Genomic DNA, 6,405 nt, shown 5'->3' on the forward strand with positions numbered 1-6,405 from the left:
TTTAGCTCAAAATGCTACCTGCGATTAATGTGCTGTGCAGCCTGAACGCGGAGTTGTGTGTGTCTCAGTGGCGATTCCAGGAAATTTTGACTGGGGGTGGCCAAGGTGGGCCACAGAGCTAGAGTGGGGTGGCCATCACACCCCTGAATGAATAGCATGTGATATGCTGTACAACCAATTCAAAGATGATTTATAATCCCAAATGCCCAAATCATGTTAGTATCCATTGTAATGTTTGTCAGAAAACTAAACCCCTGAAGGGGGGTCTGGGAAGATTTTTTTGTGTTTTTAACATGTAATCTAAGCATTCTGGTGCATTCTGGCGAAGATAATATAGGAAAAAGTCAATATTTATTTCAGTTCAGATGAATAGTAAAATGAGCAAGACAACATAACTTGCTAGCAGCCAGATGCCTAACAACTGGACAGAGGGACGGATGACAACTAGCTTTTGACCAAATATCTTGCTAAAAAAATAAACCTTTATTTATGAAATTCTGCCCTTGCTAAGAACATGTTACACTTGCTAACTACAAACTTAAATTTTTTTATTCAGATTTCAAAAATCTGCTGGGACACGTGGCCATACACATGCATGGGTGGCACGCATGTCACAAGCACACTTATGCTGTTTTCAAGACCTTTGCTGACCAGAGACCAGTTCTAGTGGCCACAGTCCTACCATTAATTCAGTACTTGAAAATTGCAAACTGATCTCATATCAGTGGATTGTGTTTGTGTGATGAACTTGGCAACTACCTATCAAAAAAAGTTAAGAAAGAAAAAAAATACAGATCATCTCTGAACTAGGCTACATATCAGGAAAAAAATTTAAATTACAAAAAAAAAAAATATATATATATATATATATATATTTTTTTTTCATCCCCCTCGCGCCCCCCCGGTAGAGTGTCCGCGCCCCCCCGGGGGGGCGCGCCCCACCGGTTGAGAACCACTGCTCTATGGGGTTCAGGTCAGGAGAGTTTGCTGGCCAATCAAGCACAGTAATCCCATGGTCATTGAACCAGGTTTTGGTGCTTTTGGCAGTGTGGGCAGGTGCCAAATCCTGCTGGAAAATGAAGTCAGCATCTCCATAAAGCTTGTCTGCTGTAGGAAGCATGAAGTGTTCTAAGATCTCCTGGTAGGCGGCTGCGTTGACTCTGGACTTAATAAAGCACAGTGGACCAATACCAGCAGATGACATGGCTCCCCAAATCATAACAGACTGTGGAAACTTCACACTGGACTTCAAGCATTTTGGATTGTGTGCCTCTTCTTTCTTCCTCCAGACTCTGGGACCTTGGTTTCCAAATGTGATGCTAAATTTGCTCTCATCGGAAAAGAGGACCTTGCATGGACGTCGATTTGGCTAAACAAGTGGGGGGGACAAACAGGCATTCTGGAGTGCATTTTCAAAAGTGGGGGGGACAATGAGGAAACATCTTTTTTTCTCTTTAGTGCAGGTAATGAACGGTTCTGAAAGACGGCATACCCGCTCACTAATGAATAAAATGTATACAAAACACTGATGTCTGACACATAGGCATTTTGACCGTGCTCAAATCAAGCCGAAGCACGGCTGGACTGTCGCACAACAATATTACTCCGCCTCGGTAACCATGGCAACCTAGCTAGTAGCATACATCAGGTCGGTACCTACTACAAGCTAGGTTGCCCTGAGACCTTGTCTAACAACTGGAATAGTCATTGCAAACCCACTAGGTTCTTATGTAATGAAAACGTAGTTTAATACACCAGTAAATAGGAACGACCAAGGATACGACCTAGTAACGGGGGAATAGTCTGCTCGCCCCGCTAGACTGTCTGCTTCAGCTGACCGGAGGCTCCGGCTCAGCTGTTAGCTAGAGCTACTGTTTTGCTAACACAACTCAAGACTCGCACACTGTACAAATAATAATTGTAATCGGCCAATATGTTTAACAAGAGCTCCATCTAGCTAACAAGCATCATCCCCCAACATAAATAACACAATTCACGAAGAAAATGACTGCGGAACAGTTACATTGCAGGCTGCAGCCTGAAGTTACTGTCTAACTGTCAATATGCGGCCAAAGTAGCCTACTCACGTCGTGTTGACTGGAGTCCTGTCGGACATTAACCATGACTCCTGTGTTCCCTGCTCTCCTGACACATGCAAAGTCATGTTGAAAAAGTATTCCATTGTTTTCTGAACGAGTAGTAGCCCTGTTTGTGGACGTCTATCCATCAAAACTGTGACGTAGGTCCTTAGCAACGGCCCTTGACAGCGGTCTGTCTTGCTGGAAATAACAGACCTGTAGAATGCTGTGATTTACATAGGATTCTCAAAGTGCCATGTAATAATTCTTGATAAACAACATCGTCAGTATCCATGTGCCGCGACACAAGCTGCTGTTAGTGTCCGCTACATTTACAGTCATTAGTGGGCATAGAGGATGGTAATCCCTACAGTTTACACTTCACAACGGGACACTTAAAGCCACTCTCTGCTGCTGATTGAAATGCATCAGTCTTCTCTGGTGTGCAAACTAGCGGAGACTTCGGAGCATGTTCACTGTTTTGTCGTTGGTATCCACTGCTGTTGTGCTATTTAAAAAAAGTTTACGGTCTAAGCCTACTAGTGCCGAAACAAGGATAGGCGGCGGCCAATCACGGTCGCGCGCGCGCGCACACAGAGAGAGAGAGAGAGAGAGAGAGAGAGAGAGAGAGAGAGAGAGAGAGAGAGAGAGAGAGAGAGAGAGAGAGAGAGAGAGAGAGAGAGAGAGAGAGAGAGAGAGAGAGAGAGAGAGAGAGAGAGAGAGAGAGAGAGAGAGAGAGAGAGAGAGAGAGAGAGAGAGAGAGAGAGAGAGAGACCTTGACGCTGTGTTTTAATACGGCTGGACGCACTCCATGTCCGGCTTAAAAAGTGGGGGGTACAAAATGAGTCTTGACGAAAAGTGGGGGGTACATGTACCCCCCATCCCCCCCGTAATCGACGTCTATGGGACCTTGGACCACTGAGCAACAGACCAATTCTTTTTTTCTTTAGCCCAGGTAAGACGCCTCTGACGCTGTTTGTTGTTCAGAAGCGGCTTAATGAGAGGAATTCGACATTTGAAGCCCATGTCGAGAATCTGTCGGTGTGTGGTGGCTCTTGAAGCAGTAATTCCAGCCTCAGTCCACTCCTTGTGAAGCTCCCTAACACTTTTGAATGGTCTTTTCCTCACAATCCTCTCCAGGCTGCGGTCATCCCTGGTGCTTGTGCATCTTTTTCTTCCACACTTTTTCCTTCCACTTAGCTTTCTATTAATGTGCTTCGATACAGCACTTTGGGAGCATCCAACTTGTTTTGAAATTACCTTTTGAGTCTTTCCCTCCTTGTGGAGGGTGTCAATGACGGTTTTCTGCACAACTGTCAGGTCAGCAGTCTTCCCCATGATTGTGAATTCTACTGAACCAGACTGAGAGACCATTTAAAGGCTCAGCAACCCTTTGCAGGTGTTTTGGATTAATTGGCTGATTAGAGTTTGACACTTTGAGCCTATAATATTGAGCCTTTTCACAATATTCTAATTTTCTGAGATTTTGAATTTGGGGTTTTCATGAGCTGTAAACCATAATCTTCAAAATTATAACAAATAAAGGCTTGAAATATCTCACTCTGCATTTAATGAGTCTATGATATATATTAGTTTCACCTTGTTAAGTTGAATTACTGAAATAAATGAACTTTTGCATGATATTCTAATTTTTCGAGTTTCACCTGTAAGTGGAGAATATTTATTTATTTCCCGAGCAAACTGCCTAATTAGCTGGAGCTAACGGTAGGTCCGTTAGCATTATGCTAAACGTGATTCTAGTTAGTGTCTGCAACAAATAGTCAATCGTAAGGTTACATGATGTTGTAGGTTAGGTTATGCAAAATATAAATACCTTTCCAGCAGAAACTCCGCGACCATTTCATCCGTTTTTAGCTCGGGCTCCAGCTTCATCAGTTCCCTCCAATGCTCAAAAGCAGAGCCGATGTTTAGGCTACTCGAGTTTTTGCTCTTGCAGCATCGAGCTCTTTTTTTTCTGGTGGCCTTTGCTGCTAAACTTCTGTTTTTTCCTGTGGGAGCGGCTGTTTCAGTACGCCATGACCCACTTTGGTCTGCCATCGTCAGTCGCTACTCGCTACTGTCTGCCGTGCAGGTCCATGCTGCCGTGGAATCAAAACAAACCCTCTTGTTGAGGACGCGCCTTGATGACGCGTGCCAAATGCGCCATACAGAAGCAGACGGCAAACAGACAGGTCTGTCGGCCAATCAAATCGTTCGGTCCGAATAATATCATTGGTTGAATTTTTCACAAAATATTATGAGACTGAAATCATTGTTTGTTTTTATTCCTGGTGGGTCTGTCTTGCATTTTAGAGTGTCATTACCTTATTAATACCATTTTAACCTAATCCAAAAAAAGTGTAAAAATCCGAGAAAGGTAAGAGTCCCTTTAAAGTAAATTTAGTCTGTAATGGTGAAAATTGTTGATAAAAGTAATTATTTACTTACTTTCTGATACTTGTCCCTTCAAGAAATCCCTCTCCATGATTAGGGATGCACCGAAATGAAAATTCTTGGCCGAAACCGAATAAAATTAAACAGTTGGCCGAAAGGCCGAAACCGAATACCGAAAGAGGCTTTTGCAGTTTTGTTTATTATTTAGTCAATTATTTCAACATTGCATACATGAACTCCCAAATGTTCTCCTCAAACATAGCCTACAACTAAAAAGCAACCCTAAATAAATAATTAAACAGTAAAACCTTCAAATCTAAGAGTAAAATTAATATTTTACTAGGAATTAATTTGTGAACCTCTAACTGATGTTTACCTTGACTTATATGAGGACGAATCTACAAAATATTGACTTATTGCCTTTCTTAATTTTTTGCAGTGCAGGTTGAGTTGCTCTAAAAAAACTGCACCACAGCTCCCACCATAATGTTCAGACTTCAGAATTTGCTTCAAAGCCCTGATCATAACAATGAGAGGCTTTAAACGATGTCCATTCTTAAGGCCTTTGCACACCGGGCGCGTTTTATTCGTGCGATTAATCCGTTAATTAACGAACGTATACAGAGTCAATACAAGCTTCCACACCAGCGCCGTCATTTCGCACAGCGAATTTGCGTTTTTAATTTTTTCGAACTGAGTTCGATTTTTCTAGGACGTCGCTTCTAAAGTGGGACGCGACAAAATTCACATTTCAAAACATTCGCTTTTACGTTGCGTTTATTCGCGTCGCGCCCGGTGTGCAAAGGCCTTTAGGAGGTGATTGTAACCTTTTCGTCTGTAGAATGAAACTAACGGGGGGAGGCGGCTTGCTGGACATATATTTAATCGCGCTGTCAGTTTGCCGACTTGGCTCTGTGTATTCAGGCTCGAGAAATGCAATCAGACCGTAGGAGCCTTTTCCCCCAACAGCGCTAACGGACAGGATATCTCCGGTTATCATTTTAGATGAAACTAACTAAAGTTTTTTTTGCGCGGCGGCCCTCACCGGCGAGGTGTCACTGTGAGTGACACCGTTACCAACCGTCACACTGTCACAGAGTTTCACCGGGTGAATCGCTGCTTCGCTCGCGCAAGTGTAACCCAGGGTTACATAACACCTTTTAATTTAATCAGAATTTAATCAAAACCCATAGAATAGTTGTTACTTGTCAGAGGGAAATACATAGTTTGTGTATATTGTCGTTTTAAATAGTGACACAAAAAAACTGATAGACATATAAGAGGAAAGTATTGCAAATATGTGCATTTATTTGATGGTTTTCTGATTAATATGGTGTGATTTGTTTAATCACCTGTCAATTAAAAAGATCGCTTGGCAACTGTTCTGGCTCAGTAGCCAATAAGAAATTAGACCCGCCTCTTCTAACCGTCAGTAGACGGCAGCTACGGTGATTCTTCCTTTTCGGGACGAGCTACAGTAGAGAGAGACCGTTAGCGACTATTTTTAAACAGTTGGCTAAATAAAAGAGATTCCCCCCGTCACTAGAAGTCCCGAAAAGCCCGCACAGCGATTTCGAAACCCTTGGTGAGTCTCCAGGTGTAAAAACTAGATTGAGAATTGTGTTCTTAGTGTGATAAATAACACGCTAACTAGACGCTACTAGCTGCTAACTAGCCGCGGCTAACGCTGTTTGCTAACGTTCTAGCATAGCACGCAGTGACACTGCACTTGGCGTGCCGTGACTGATCTAGGGGAGGGGATGTGAGGCCCGTTGCTGAGGCTGCGGTTCTGCTGGCCGGACTGTAGGTTTAGCGGTGGGTTGAGCATTCTTCCACTACGTGATGTTGCGGTGTGTTGATGTGTCAGTGATGCTGCTAGCTGTGTTTATTTGCCTTATGGTGAAAAACAATATGAGCTGTAAAGCTGTGAGTT

This window comes from Ammodytes marinus (genome assembly GCF_949987685.1).
Source record: "Ammodytes marinus genome assembly, chromosome: 5".
NCBI classification, from domain to species: domain Eukaryota; kingdom Metazoa; phylum Chordata; class Actinopteri; order Uranoscopiformes; family Ammodytidae; genus Ammodytes; species Ammodytes marinus.